Source organism: Scyliorhinus torazame, chromosome 21, assembly GCF_047496885.1.
Source record: "Scyliorhinus torazame isolate Kashiwa2021f chromosome 21, sScyTor2.1, whole genome shotgun sequence".
NCBI classification, from domain to species: Eukaryota; Metazoa; Chordata; class Chondrichthyes; order Carcharhiniformes; family Scyliorhinidae; genus Scyliorhinus; species Scyliorhinus torazame.
The window spans coordinates 77,708,683-77,724,739 of NC_092727.1; the positions used below are offsets into that span (position 1 = coordinate 77,708,683).

General features: G+C 47.9%; 1 protein-coding gene across 13 annotated transcripts in view; it reads right to left on the reverse strand.

The window, feature by feature from the left end:
* The window catches only part of tanc2a (tetratricopeptide repeat, ankyrin repeat and coiled-coil containing 2a), a 1,428,811-nt gene that overhangs the window by 1,340,998 nt on the left and 71,756 nt on the right, over nucleotides 1-16,057 (reverse strand). Inside the window, exon 1 of one of the 13 annotated variants that reach the window (XM_072486955.1) lies at nucleotides 649-808. The exons of the other annotated variants lie outside the window; for them this stretch is intronic. The gene's annotated coding sequence lies outside the window, so the exon portion shown is untranslated. Of the gene's footprint in view, nucleotides 1-648; nucleotides 809-16,057 lie in introns of those variants that run through there. 13 annotated transcript variants of the gene reach the window in all.

Below are 16,057 nucleotides of genomic sequence, written 5' to 3' on the forward strand. Positions count from 1 at the left end.
CCACAGTCCAAAGATGTGCAGGTTAGGTGGATTTGCCATGCTAAAATTGCCCCTTAGTTTCCAAAAGGTTAGGTTAGGTGGATTACTGGGATAAGGGGATATGGTGGGGGCCTGACCCTAAGTAGGCTACCCTTTCAGAGGGGCGGTGCAGACCCGACGGCCAAATGGCCTCCTTGTAATGATTCTATGAATACATTGGAAACAGTATGGCCACTGGCCCGTTCAGTCCAATTCCTTCCATAGATCACCTATTATCCAACAACTAATTTCTTGAAAGGTTCTACAAGAATATTTTCTCCACTACCACAAAATATAATGCATGCTCTCCATGGGGGTGCTGGACAGTAGTTTGGAGCACAGCTCCAAATTTAGAGATCTTTAAAAAATTTAAAGGCCTTCCAGTCCAAAACTGTACATGCAGGCTAGTTGGATTGGCCATGCTAAAATGCCCCTTAGTGTCCAAAGATGTGCAGGTTAGGAGGGTTATGGCGATAGGGTGGGGAAGTGGGCCATGCAGACTTGATGGGTGGAATGGCCTCCTTCTGCACTTTGGGATGCTATGATTCTTCAATGATTCTTTAACATCAGTTTTTTACTGACCAGCTTTTGCATTTCCCCAGGTTTGTGCAACAGTAATGGTTTTTCTACCTGAACTTCTTCTGTAGAAAGACAAATTCTCCGTGGCCTTAGTGGATCCCAAGATGTACATGCATCACAATAATGATGTCATCACACCACCATGCAAAATTATGGAGGCAACTTGAGGTTAGTTCTTTAAGCACTTAAGAGTTTGAGGGTGTTTAAGTGCTATCACGTCGGTTCTGCGGGGCCAAAAAGAAAATGAAGCAGGTATTCCAAGAGGCATTTTGACAAAATGTAATAAGCTCACACACTTAATGGGCAACATTCTGCTGACTTGCCACACAAGCATCATCTTTGAGTACACCATGTGTCAAGATCTAACAGACTCAATTAAGCAAAGTAAGTGTATTTGTGATTCATAATGGAGATGGAATAAAAGAATGAAAATGTGCATCAAGATATATTCCAATAATAGCTTTTATACTGCAAGGACAACTAAAGGCTCTGAAACAAAATATAATTGCACACATTTGATAGCGGATACAACTAACAAAGTGGATATATAGCATGCAATAATCAGAATATACTGTCCTTACCGCCTATGCAAAATTAAATCTCAAGTGTCAAATATTTCACATTTGTCAAACTTTGGAAATATTTATGTTTGTTGGTGGTGATATAGATCTTTAAACATTAATGTCAGCAGGCAACACATTGCAGAACCCATTCATAAATACTTAAAGTATATTGTCAGAACAGCTTTGCAGTATGCTGGGAAAGATCAAATGTTGTATTATAGCATATTTGCTATCATTTCACAGTAGATTTTAGAGATGTCAAAGTAAAGGTTCAGGTACACAAAACTGCAGATAATATTGTGAAGAAGAGCTCACAAATAATCTACGCAAGGTTGGAATTATTTGTCAAAGGCCCTGGTGGCGTATTCCAACAATCTGATTAGCTTATTGATAACGGCTTTGCAGTCACGTAACTATTTGTGATGAGTTATCAGTCACCATCATTTATTTTCCTTTTGCAACTTTGCTCATTCACATACATCTGTACCAGTGTGCACAGACATTAAAATTGATCTGCTTATATAGATATTCAACCACTAAACTGATCCAATTGCCTGTAGACTCAATACCTTTATAGTCGTCAACTAGTCACCCATTTTTGTTAACTAGTTTGAAATGTCATCAATTGGAACATGCCCTTAGACAATTACAGCACACAAAATTTGTTATACAGAGGCATGAAGATTAAAGAGCAAATATACATTTATATCGCTCTTCCATATCTACAGGATGGTAACCAGCAATGCAAAATTTCCTCAATTCCCAAATATGCCAAGTATTGCGCATGAACAAGGTTTAAAGGTCCAAATTATGGGAAAAACAGCATTCAGATGCTTGCAGCCTGGTACGATGAGATAATCCTGTAAAATAAGGGACCGTTGGTTTCCCTGCTCATGGGATGCGGACAGTGTTATGCAATTATCCCACAAGTCCCGAAAGACGTGCTGTTGGGTAAATTGGACATTGAGTAACTTCATTGCAGTGTTAATGTAAGCCTACTTGTGACAATGAAGTTTATTATTAATATTATTATTATATATCCCGAGCTGCATCATGTCAATCTGAGAACCATCCATGAATTACTATGCTCTGCTTTCTAACATTCCATGAATGCCACCATTTTAATTTTTCGGCCATTGGCCCTATCACAATAATTATATTGCACAATACCAAATGGCTTTTGAAATTCAAAATACATCACGTCCATTGTCTCTCTTTAACAAAAAGTTTAGTAATTTCTTCACATTAGATAGTCTAAGTGCTAGTGCAGATATGGAGCCTAAAACTAGGAATACATATTTATATCACATTAATACTTAAAAACTGACATTATGTCACAAAACCCAAGTGTAGGGGACAGATGAAAATTGAAGATAATGTGTATAAAATGATTTCCATTGTTGTTTTTTGTTTTCATGTTAAAACAGTAAAGGAATTTTTTAGTATCTGAAAAGTAGTTAAGTTCGAACCCGGCTCTGGGTCACAATCCATGTGGAGTTTACACATTCTCCCCGTGTTTGCGTAGGTTCCGCCCCCACAACCCAAAGATGTGCAGGCTAGGTGGATTGGCCATGCTAAAAATTGCCCCTTAATTGGATAAAATGAATTGGGGACTCTCAATCTTTTTAATTTATTTTTTTTAAAAAAGGATGGGAGGAAGTTATATTTTCTGCAGCTTTTTATTGAAGGAAATACTAGGGGCAGCACGGTAGCACAAGTGGATAGCACTGTGGCTTCACAGTGCCAGGGTCCCAAGTTCAATTCCCCGCTGGGTCACTGTCTTGTAGCCACCTAAAACGGCTGATTCCCGATTAATTTGGTCAAACCCCGATCTAAAATGGCGAATTAAAAAGGCTGATGGGAAAATCAGCCAACAGGACTCAAAACGGACAGCTGCAGGCAGAACAGTGTATTCAGCTCTGGGGAAGTCGGCCCAGACCGATACCTGCAACCATTAACAGCACATCAACCCAGCCATCCGCATTTTAATCGGCCATCCCCGGGAACAATTGCTACAAATTAGCAATTGAAAGCCGATCCAGACCTCTCGGCGCCAGCAGTGGCTGAGACAAAGAAAGGTGGGCGACCACCCCCCGATCAAGGAATCGCCCCATTATTGGAGCATATCGAACCCAGTGATTGGGACCAAGTCCAATCACTTGGGACCAGGGTCAAGGTCCGCCCCGAGAGGCGGGAAACCCCTAGGGACTATAAAAATAGGGGCCAAGTTCAGATCGACCCTTCTTCTCCTACTCGCAACTTTCGAGACCCTCCGACGAAAGAACAAGTAAGTCTTACTCCAGCGATCGCTACCAGATAGGTGTTCCAGACTATCAACCCGTACCAGCCTTTTTGAATCCCGCAGGCCAGACCTAATTCGATAGACCATTCGTTTCCCCGACCTGGTGGGCCATCACCAAAGTTAAGTATTGGCCTTTAGTGGTAGGTAATAGTCTAGAAGTAGGATTATTGTATAAGTATTTATTGCTGTATATAATAAATGATCGTTGATTTAGCATTTACTAAGCGGTGGGCTGCATTATTAATCATTACTGGAGCTTGAACCACGTGGCGGTATCAGAAAGATACCTGGCGACTCGTGAGCAAAGGTGACAGAATTAGAGCTAATAAAACTAAGGCTAATAAGAGCAACTTTTTGGCGACATCCTGATGTGACCCGATCTAGAAGTGGAAAACCACTCCGGGAGAACCCAAGAAACTTTGAATTAGAATCCAATTGGAAACAAAAAAAACACAAGTGTTCAAGCGGTTCTGATTAATAATTCGGAAGTGTGTATGCATGCGAAACTAACAGGGCTATAAAGTAAAACTGAAAGATTTTTGTTGCTTCAAAACTGTCGGAAGTCTGTATTTTCGTAAATTAGCGCAAGCCGTACCAGCATCTACGACACCACCTTAGCCCCCTGTTCCAAATTTAACCAAAGCAAGCAGATAGGAGAGATGGCCATGCAGGCAATGTAACATAGAACATAGAACAATACAGCGCAGTACAGGCCCTTAGGCCCAAGATGTTGCACCTACACTATGCCATTATCATCCATATGTTTATCCAATAAACTTTTAAATGCCCTCAATGTTGGCGAGTTCACTACTGTAGCAGGTAGGGCATTCCACGGCCTCACTACTCTTTGCGTAAAGAACCTACCTCTGACCTCTGTCCTATATCTATTACCCCTCAGTTTAAAGCTATGTCCCCTCGTGCCAGCCATTTCCATCCGCGGGAGAAGGCTCTCACTGTCCACCCTATCCAACCCCCTGATCATTTTGTATGCCTCTATTAAGTCTCCTCTTAACCTTCTTCTCTCTAACGAAAACAACCTCAAGTCCATCAGCCTTTCCTCATAAGATTTTCCCTCCATACCAGGCAACATCCTGGTAAATCTCCTCTGCACCCGCTCCAAAGCCTCCACGTCCTTCCTATAATGCGGTGACCAGAACTGTACGCAATACTCCAAATGCGGCCGAACCAGGGTTCTGTACAGCTGCAACATGACCTCCTGACTCCGGAACTCAATCCCTCTACCAATAAAGGCCAACACTCCATAGGCCTTCTTCACAACCCTATCAACCTGGGTGGCAACTTTCAGGGATCTATGTACATGGACACCTAGATCCCTCTGCTCATCCACACTTTCAAGAACTTTACCATTAGCCAAATATTCCGCATTCCTGTTATTCCTTCCAAAGTGAATCACCTCACACTTCTCTACATTAAACTCCATTTGCCACCTCTCAGCCCAGCTCTGCAGCTTATCTATATCCCTCTGTAACCTGCTACATCCTTCCACACTATCGACAACACCACCGACTTTAGTATCGTCTGCAAATTTACTCACCCACCCTTCTGCGCCTTCCTCGAGGTCATTGATAAAAATGACAAACAGCAACGGCCCCAGAACAGATCCTTGTGGTACTCCACTTGTGACTGTACTCCATTCTGAACATTTCCCATCAACCACCACCCTCTGTCTTCTTTCAGCTAGCCAATTTCTGATCCACATCTCTAAATCACCCTCAATCCCCAGCCTCCGTATTTTCTGCAACAGCCTACCGTGGGGAACCTTATCAAACGCTTTGCTGAAATCCATATACACCACATCAACTGCTCTACCCTCATCTACCTGTTCAGTCACCTTCCCAAAGAACTCAATAAGGTTTGTGAGGCATGACCTACCCTTCACAAAGCCATGCTGACTATCCCTGATCATATTATTCCTATCTAGATGATTATAAATCTTGTCTCTTATAATCCCCTCCAAGACTTTACCCACTACAGACGTGAGGCTCACCGGTCTATAGTTGCCGGGGTTGTCTCCGCTCCCCTTTTTGAACAAAGGGACCACATTTGCTGTCCTCCAGTCCTCTGGCACTATTCCTGTAGCCAATGATGACATAAAAATCAAAGCCAAAGGTCCAGCAATCTCTTCCCTGGCCTCCCAGACAATCCTAGGATAAATCCCATCAGGTCCCGGGGACTTATCTATTTTCAGCCTGTCCAGAATTGCCAACACCTCTTCCCTACGTACCTCAATGCCATCTATTCTATTAGCCTGCGGCTCAGCATTCTCCTCCACAACATTATCTTTTTCCTGAGTGAATACTGACGAAAAATATTCATTTAGTATCTCGCCTATCTCTTCAGACTCCACACACAATTTCCCATCCCTGTCCTTGACTGGTCCTACTCTTTCCCTAGTCATTCGCTTATTCCTGACATACCTATAGAAAGCTTTTGGGTTTTCCTTGATCCTTCCTGCCAAATACTTCTCATGTCCCCTCCTTGCTCGTCTTAGCTCTCTCTTTAGATCCGTCCTCGCTACCTTGTAACTATCCATCGCCCCAACTGAAACTTCACACCTCATCTTCACATAGGCCTCCTTCTTCCTCTTAACAAGAGATTCCACTTCCTTGGTAAACCACGGTTCCCTCGCTCGACGCCTTCCTCCCTGCCTGACCGGTACATACTTATCAAGAACACGCAGTAGCTGATCCTTGAACAAGCCCCACTTATCCAGTGTGCCCAACACTTGCAGCCTACTTCTCCACCTTATCCCCCCCAAGTCACGTCTAATGGCATCATAATTGCCCTTCCCCCAGCTATAACTCTTGCCCTGCGGTGTATACTTATCCCTTTCCATCATTAACATAAACGTCACCGAATTGTGGTCACTGTCCCCAAAGTGCTCTCCTACCTCCAAATCCAACACCTGGCCTGGTTCATTACCCAAAACCAAATCCAACGTGGCCTCGCCTCTTGTTGGCCTGTCAACATATTGTTTCAGGAAACCCTCCTGCACACACTGTACAAAAAAACGACCCATCTATTGTACTCGAACTATATCTTTTCCAGTCAATATTTGGAAAGTTAAAGTCTCCCACAATAACTACCCTGTTACTTTCGCTCTTATCCAGAATCATCTTCGCCATCCTTTCCTCTACATCCCTAGAACTATTAGGAGGCCTATAAAAAACTCCCAACAGGGTGACCTCTCCTTTCCTGTTTCTAACTTCAGCCCATACTACCTCGGAAGAAGAGTCCCCATCTAGCATCCTCTCCGCCACCGTAATACTGCTCTTGACTAGCAGCGCCACACCTCCCTCTCTTTTGCCTCCTTCTCTGAGCTTACTAAAACACCTAAACCCCGGAACCTGCAACATCCATTCCTGTCCCTGCTCTATCCATGTCTCCGAAATGGCCACAACATCGAAGTCCCAGGTACCAACCCATGCTGCCAGTTCCCCTACCTTGTTTCGTATACTCCTGGCATTGAAGTAGACACACTTCAAACCACCTACCTGAACACTGGCCCCCTCCTGCAACGTCAAATCTGTGCTCCTGACCTCTATACTCTCATTCTCCCTTACCCTAAAACTACAATCCAGGTTCCCATGCCCCTGCTGCATTAGTTTAAACCCCCCCAAAGAGCACTAACAAATCTACCCCCAGGATATTTGTGCCCCTCAGGTTCAGATGTAGACCATCCTGTCTGTAGAGGTCCCACCTTCCCCAGAAAGAGCCCCAGTTATCCAGAAATCTGAATCCCTCCCGCCTGCACCATCCCTGTAGCCACGTGTTTAAATGCTCTCTCTCCCTATTCCTCATCTCACTATCACGTGGCACGGGCAACAATCCAGAGATAACAACCCTGTTTGTTCTAGTTCTGAGCTTCCATCCTCGCTCCCTGAAAGCCTGCCTGACATCCTTGTCCCCTTTCCTACCTATGTCGTTAGTGCCAATGTGGACCACGACTTGGGGCTGCTCCCCCTCCCCCTAAGGACCCTGAAAACACGATCCGAGACATCACGTACCCTTGCACCTGGGAGGCAACATACCAAACGTGAGTCTCTCACGCTCCCACAAAATCTCCTATCTGTGCCCCTGACTATAGAGTCCCCAATTACTAATGCTCTGCTCCTCTCCCCCCTTCCCTTCTGAGCAACAGGGACAGACTCCGTGCCAGAGGCCCGTACCCCATGGCTTACCCCTGGTAAGTCGTCGTCCCCACAAGTATCCAAAGCGGTATACTTGTTTCTCAGGGGAACGACCGCAGGGGATCCCTGCACTGACTGCTTTTTCCCAGTCCCTCTCACAGTTACCCACCTATCTCCAATCTTTGGTGTAACTAATTCCCTGAAGCTGCTATCTATGACCCCTTCTGCCTCCCGAATGATCCGAAGTTCTTCCAACTCCAGCTCCAGTTCCCTAACTCGGTCTTGGAGGAGCTGGAGATGGCAGCACTTCCTGCAGGTAAAATCAGCAGGGACACTAACTGCATCCCTCACCTCAAACATCCTGCAGGAGGAACATTGCACTCCCTTCCCTGCCATTCCTCTAACTTTCTACCAAGATCTGGCTAACAACTAAATTAAATTTTTTATAAAAAATAATAATAATATAATAAAATATGGTACTTACCTCAGACCAATGGGTTTTATTATTCGGTTAGAGGAGGAGGGCGGGTGGGAGACACTACACGTGTAGTGTCTCGGGTTTCCTCTCCACCAGAATTTATTGGTGAGGGTCTTCCCAGACGTCCGCGGGTCGACTTCCTGTTCCCGCCTAAAACACTAATTTTTAAAAAAAATTCTCAGCTCCTGCTGAAATGGACTAACCAGCCAGCTCCACTCCCACCGAAATCGACTGGCCTGCCCCTGCAAAGACAAGTGCTTTTAAAGGACAGACTTACCTCCCAGCAGCCACTTCCGCACTGCTCCCGCTGAAACTGACTCACCAGCTGTTCTCCCGCCGAAATCGACTGGCCCCAAAGGAGTAACGCTTCATGACCCCAGAGGAATTTGCGGTCGCAGCGACCAGCAGCAGTAGAGTGGGACAGTGCCCCACTTGGGAAGAGGAAATTCAGAAATACCTCAAGGGCAAAGGATGGCCCATGTGGAATGATTTCTGTAATAATGACGACTCAGGTCCCGGAAGTATAGGGCATACGTGGTGGGAGAACATGAGTGAAATCCACAAAAAGAACTTAGCAAAAGCTCGCAAGCCGATGGCAATTGTGTCCTGTCTGGCACAATTGCAAGGCACAGAGGAGGTCGTCAGGACATTCCGCAAAGAAGTAGAGGGCATACACCGTATGAGTAAAGTCGATGTATGCGAGGTGGAGAAAGAGAATCTGGAATTAAGACGAAAATTAGCAGCAAAGGACGAAGAGGTGGCTGACACCAAACGGGGTCACCAGTCTTGTCTGGCGCATTTGAGTAGTTTCCAGTCCCAGTACGAAAAGGCTCATCAGGACATGCAGCGTGCAGTCCTGGTAAAGAAAGAGACCGAGAAGCAGGTGGAGACGCTACAGAAGCAATGTAGTGATCTCAAGGCAGCCTTGAGTGCGCTCCACTCTGCAACCACGAAACAAAGGCAGAGCACCATAGACCATGTAAAGTGCCGGAAGCAAATTGCAGACCTGCAATCACTGATTTCTGTCCAAAAGGGATTCCAAGAAACCTTTGGGGAAAGTTTAGACCAGGAAGACGGCCCTGATTGGGAAGAATTACAGGAAACATCGCAGAAATAGGTTCAGGGAACATGTGCGCAGGGAAAGCCCCAAAGGAGAAAAGCACCCCCACCCCCCACACAGCAGGTAGTTCAGGCTCCCATGAACCCTGTAACAACCCACCGCACAGCCACATCAGACGAGGCGGAATTCCTATATTCCACCCCCCTAACAGTGACCCAATTACGGGACGCGTGTGCAAAAATCACACCGTTCCTCCCCGCTTCAAACCCACACCATTTCTTTGCCACCGTCAAACATCCGGTGACCATGCACAGCCTGGATGAGAGAGAGCAGGTAAAGCTCATGGTTCTAAGTCTAGATCCATCGGTAGCAGCAGCCCTTCCCGACCCATAGAAACGTAGGAGGAGGCACCCTTGCAGAAATGCATACCGCGATCCTGGATGCGATCGGGTATAACCGGGATGACCCCGCAGATGGCCTAAATAAGTGTAGGCAGAAGAAGTCTGAGCACCCCACAGCGTTTGCAGGATGCTTGTGGATTCACTTCGAAGCCGTTTTTGGAGACGTAGACTGTGCCCATTTGTCCCCAGACAATATGGCCAAATGGACCCGCACCCTTATCTCCCATACCACAGAGGCAGGACAGAATGCCTGCAGTAATTATGATCCCTCGGAGGAGGCTCATAACGAGAAGTGGGTGGTTAAAAGATTGTCCCGCGTTTGGGAGCAGTCTGTTCACAATTGACCCGCCGCTAAAACCACAGAGGAAAAGCAAGCTGCCGCAGACATGCAGGCAGTAAAAGCCACACCTCACAACCCCGCCTGGGTAAATGAGGGAAAGAACAGCCCCCCAACAAAACCACAAGAATGTTACAACTGCGGACAGTTGGGACATTTTGCGAAAGAGTGCAATGCCCTTAAAAAGCCAGAGAGCCCAACAAACAGGCACTCTCAGTAAGAAAAAGGCAGAGCCCATCCACAGCGTTAGCGCCCATTCGGATCAGACGGACTTGACCGGAACGGACTGACGGTGTACAGGCTCCCCCAGTTGGGTCTGCGATACCCTTTGGGATAATTCAGGACGACCCGTAGTCGCAGCGAAAATTCGGGGACAGCCTATCGAGTTTCTTTGGGACACAGGAGGGTCCCGCACCACCATAAATTTCTCCACCCTTTGTCAGGACACGTGTGGCCCACTATAGCCACTTTCACCCTCAGTGGCTTTACAGGCCATTCACAGCAGGGACACATCACAGCCCCTGTACCCTTTCAAATAGGAAACATTACCACAAAACACCCTGTAGTTTTAGTAGACCTGCCCCACACAGCAGAACACATTCTGGGAATCGACTTTATGAATTCCCACCACCTATCCTTCGATCCAGTCAACCAGTGTGTCTGGAAGATGGCGAAATCCACTAGAGCCCCCGCAACGCTCAACATTGGGGACTATATGAACAAAATTAGCACAGTAGGCGAGTTTTGGTTCAACCCCACCACACCCAGCACGGACCGGCAGGTTAGGGCAGTCCTGCAAAAGAACAGGGCAGCATTCGCGACCCACAAGCACGACTGTGGACGGATGACTGGCTCCGTACAAATAACAGGACCGGACCCTAGATCCCCAAAACAGTACGGATTCCCCCTAGAAGCAGAGGGAGAAATCCTAAAAGTTATAGAGAGCTCATTAGAGCAGGACGTACTAAGACTGGTAGCCTCTACTAATAATGCCCCGATTTGGCCAGTGAGAAAGCCCGACGGATCATGGCGCTTGACCATTGATTATCGGGAACTCAATAAAGTCATCCGCGCAGCAGCCCCCACCGTAGCAACAAGTCCCGAGACCATGCTCAAACAGGGACCCAATTCCCGATATTTCACTGTTTTGGACATCAGTAATGGATTCTGGTCCATTCCATTGGCAAAGGCGTGCCAGTATAAATTTGCCTTCACTTTTAAAGCACAGCAGTACACGTGGACATGCCTGCCACAAGGATTCCACAACTCCCCCTCCATTTTCCACCGACAACTGGCAAATGGACTAGCAAAGTTTTCTCGCCCCGAATGTCGGGTACAGTATGTAGATGTACTACTGCAGACAGACACATTGAGCTTCTGTCCGAACTCCTGGAATTGTTACATTCCATTGGCTGTAAAGTAAACCCCAAAAAGGCCCAGGTTTTGGAAGAAAAAGTGGTATATTTGGGTACAATTATCACACACGGCAAACGCGAGATCGAGCATAAAAGAATTGACTCGATCGCTAAATTTCCCCTTCCCCAGAACGTTTCAGCCCTCCGGTCGTTTTTAGGACTGGTTGGCTACTGCCGAAATCACATCGACGGTTTCGCCAGCAAGGCAGCGCCCCTCTCAGACCTCCTAAAGAAAGGAGCCCCCTGGGAGTGGCTTCCGCAGCATACGGATGCTGTGGAATCATTAAAACAGGCGCTCATTGCCGCCCCCGCACGACAAGTTCCAGACCCGCTTTCCCCTTACGCAATAGAGGTAGCTACCACAGACCGCACCCTTTCAGCCGTACTCCTGCAGGAACGGCACGACCAGTTACGGCCCGTGGCTTATGCCTCCCGAATTTTAGATGCTGTGGAGCAGGGGTTTTCAGCCTGTGAGAGGCACCAGCTCGCAGTTTTCTGGGCAGTCCAGTACTTATCCTATATTACCGGACTGAACCCAATCACCATTTTGATCGAACACACCCCCACCCAACTTTTACTGGACAGACGACTCAAGGACGGTACCGTCAGCCAAATACGCGCAGCTAGGTGGACCCTTCTCTTGCAAGGACGGGACATCACAGTCAAACGGACAAAGACCCACACATACTTAGCAGACAATTTACAGTACCCCGGAACCCCCCCATGAGTGTGAAATTCTCTCTCCACACCATAATACAGGCCCCTTTATAGCTAAAACACCCCTCAGAAAATTAGCAAATCCATCTCAGAGCCCCCCTCACCCGGACACGTGTGACCCCATTAAGATTTATGTGGATGGATCTTCCACAGTCTTAGATGGGCAACGCATAACAGGTTGCGGGGTTTATGTTGAGGACGCGCAGGGACACGCCCTCGAGGAGATAGCATTAAAACTCCCCGGACACTTAGGTGCGCAGGCAGCAGAGCTTGCGGCCATCGCCTACATAGTAGACCACCCAGATTCCTTCCCCAGCCCAGCAGACATATACTCAGACAGCCTATATGTCTGCAACAGCCTTACAGAATTTCTGCCCCTGTGGGAAACAAGAGGATTTGTTTCCGCGGATGGGAAACCCCTCCCCTCATCCCCATGACTCAGCTATATTTTACAAAAAGCCCGGGACAGGACTTTTGGCATTATAAAAGTCCGCAGCCACCATCGTTCCTCCCACCCCCCGGAAATGTAAAAGCCGACGCACTGGCTAAGGCAGGATCCAGGCATGGGTACTTTTGGAAACCCCCCCGAAAGCGCGCCAGTGAGTGCGCCAGTGAGTGCAGTTCAGGTCACGCAGACTAGGATCGAGGATCTAGTAGAGGCCCAGAAGCAGGATAGCGCTCTCACGGAGATCGTGAAAGGGAAGTTTTCAGCCTCCTACGAGAGGTTCAGAAATACGCTGACCACACATGACGGTGTGGTGTTAAAGGACACCCTTTATGTAGTTCCTGAGCAGGATAGGAACCAATTAATTTGTTTATTCCAGGATGGTCATGGACACCAGGGAATCGATCCCACCACAGCCCACCTCAAACAGCTTTGTTGGTGGCCAAATCTCAAGGAAGATGTAAGCCATTACATTGAGAATTGCCTTATCCGTGCACAGAACAACCCCGATAGATACGCCAAAAAGGCCCAGCTCAGCCACACCCGACCCGTTAACGGCCCCTGGACTAACCTCCAGATTGATTTTATAGGTCCATTGCCCCCTTGCAGGAATGGCTACAAATATGTTCTGGTGGTCATAAACACTTTTACAAAGTGGGTGGAAGCATTTCCAGCCCGCACCAGCACCGCAAAAACCACAGCCAAGATCCTAACCCACCACATCGTTACAAGATGGGGACTCCCCCGCAGTATTGAATCGGACCAAGGTTCTCACTTTACGGGACGGGTCATGCAGAATGTCCTCACGATATTTGGCATAACCCAAAAATTCCACATTGCGTACCACCCACAGTCGAGTGGTATAGTGGAACGCATGAATCGGACCCTAAAACCACCCTTAGAAAAATGGTCCAGCACAACACTTGGGACTCAGTCCTCCCTTTTGCGCTGATGGTTTTGCGTAACACTGTTTCCACCTCCACAGGTTACACCCCACACACTCTCATGACCAGACGCCCCATGAAAGGGACAGAGTACTTGTTAGGTTTAGACCTGATCAGCCCTGAAGGTACGGCCCTCACCCACGAGAAAGCCGTTGAGCAATTAGTTGCTAATGTAAAAACTGCACAGTTAGCAGCCGCAGTTAAATTGGGCACCAAAAAGAAACAGAGCAAGGCCTGTTTTGATAAGGCAGTGCATGCAACGGAATATGATATAGGACAGCAAGTGATGTTGTCTGTATATAACCCCAGCACATTCCTGTCTCCGAAATACTCGGGTCCGTACTCCATTACGGATAAAGTAAGCCCATCGGTATATAAAATAAAATACCCAAATGGTAAGACTGCGTAGTTTCATATCAACCAGTTAAAGGCTTATGGAGCACAGTCAAACCACGCGTGGTCAATGGAGCAGCTAGTAGAGTTGCTAATAGAGTGGCAAAAGTGGTGGACCCGATTAAGTCGAGGATTGAGAAAGTGGAGCAGAGGCTGGAAGCCCAGGGTCAGGCAATCCAGAAAGTGGAGGAGGCGGTGAGGGAGCATGAGGAGCAGTTGGTCATGTTGGTAGCCGAGGAGGGTATGATCATAGAATTTAATGCTGAAGGAGGCCATTCGGCCCATCGAGTCTGCACCGGCCCTTGGAAAGAATACCCTACCCAAGCCCACACCTCTACCCTAGCCCCGTAACCCCACTTAACCTTTTTGGACACCAAGGGCAATTTAGCATAGCCAATCAACCTAACCCGCACATCTTTGGACTGTGGGAGGAAACCGGAGCACCTGGAGGAAACCCACGCAGACACGGGGAGAACGTGCAGACTTCGCACAGACAGTGGCCCAAGCCAGGAATCGAACCTGGGACCCTGGAGCTGTAAAACAACTGTGCTAACCTCTATGCTACCGTGTTGCCCTTTAGAACATGATGCGGGAGATCCAAAATAGGCTGAAGGAGAAGGTGGAGGATCTGGAGAATCGCTCCAGAAGACAAAACCTGAGGATCCTGGCCCAAAGACATAGGAAGTGCGGAGGTCGGCAGGTACATGTGCAAAATATTGGAAACGGATGGGCAGGGGGTCTTTGACCGGCCTCTGGAGGTTGGCAGAGAGCACAGGGCGCTGATGAGGAGGCCGCAAGCGTGCGAGCCTCCAAGGGCGATGGTGGTGCAGTTGCACCGCTTTCTGGATAAGGAGGAGATTCTCCAATGGGCAAGGCAGACGAGGAAGTGCACTTGGAAGGGAATGAGCTTCAGGTGTACCAGGACCTGGGAGCAGGATTGGCGAAGAGGAGGGCTGGGTTAAACCGGGTCAAGGCTGCCCTCTTTAAGAAGGAAGGGAAGTTCAGAGTACTGTACCCAGCCCGCCTCTGGGTGGCTTTCCACAAGCGCAAGTACCATTTTGGCACCCCAGAAGAGGTGATGGAGTTCATGAGGGACAATTAACTTGGAGGATAATGAGGACATTAAACTTTGGAGGAGTTGTGCGTGTGTGTGTTTTTTGGGGGGGAAATTTTCTTTTTGAAGATTTTTTTTTGTTTTGATGGAGGGGCTTTTGGAGGTCAGGCTATTTATGGGGGAAACATCGAAGGTGAGTGCACCTTTTGCTGCTGTTTAGGAGGTTATGAATGGGGGGGGGGGGGGAAAGAGGTGGGAAGGAAGGTTGGAGGCCTTGGCCAGGGGTTACCATGCTAGCTGGGCGGGCTAGTTAACGGGAGTGAAGTGGGGAGTTGCCTGTAGGTAGGCTTTTGCGGGCGGGGGGGGGGGGGGGGGGTTGCTGACAAGGGTATGGTTGATGTGGCGCAGTTGGAACAGGATCCATTTTGGTGGACATCCGAGGATGGGCCGCATTCCACATCACCAGGCTGGTCATGTGGAAGGTGAGGGGACTAAATGGGTCGGTCGAATGGCCATGTGTGTTCGCATACCTGAGGAGTCTGAAGGCGGATATGTCCTCCCTGCAGGAGACACACTTAACGATAGGGATCAGACAAGGTTGAGTAAAAGATGGGTGGAGCAGGTGTTCCATTCGGGACTGGATACAAAGACAAAGTGGGTGGTGGTGTTGGTGAATAGGCGCATGGCGTTTGAGCTGGGGAACATTGTGGCAGACTCGGCAGAGCTTCGTAATAGTGAATGGAAAGCTGAAGGGGTTGCCGGTGGTCCTTGTTAATGCTTCATGCCCCAAATTGGAATGATGTAAATTTTATGAGGCGGGTGATGGGGATGATTCCGGACTGGGACTCGCACCAGTTGTGTTAGATAAGGCATTGCTGGCGGGGGTGGTTGACTCGGAATATTCGCCGATTGTGGCCTCTGACCATGCGCCGCACTGAGTGGATTTGGTCGGGGGGGGGGAGCTAGATGTGGGGCTGTTGGCGGATGAAGTGGCATGTGAGCGGGTGAGGGCTGTCATCAGGGGGGTACGTGGAGTTCAAATGATAGAGGTGACGGCCGCCATGCTGTGTGAGGCGCTCAAGGCAGTGGTTCAGACCATAAGACATAGGAGCAAATATTGAAAAAGGACAAGGATCCGGAGCAGTGCGGGTCAGTACCCCGATAACATTATTGTACATAGATGCCAAGCTGTTGGCGAAG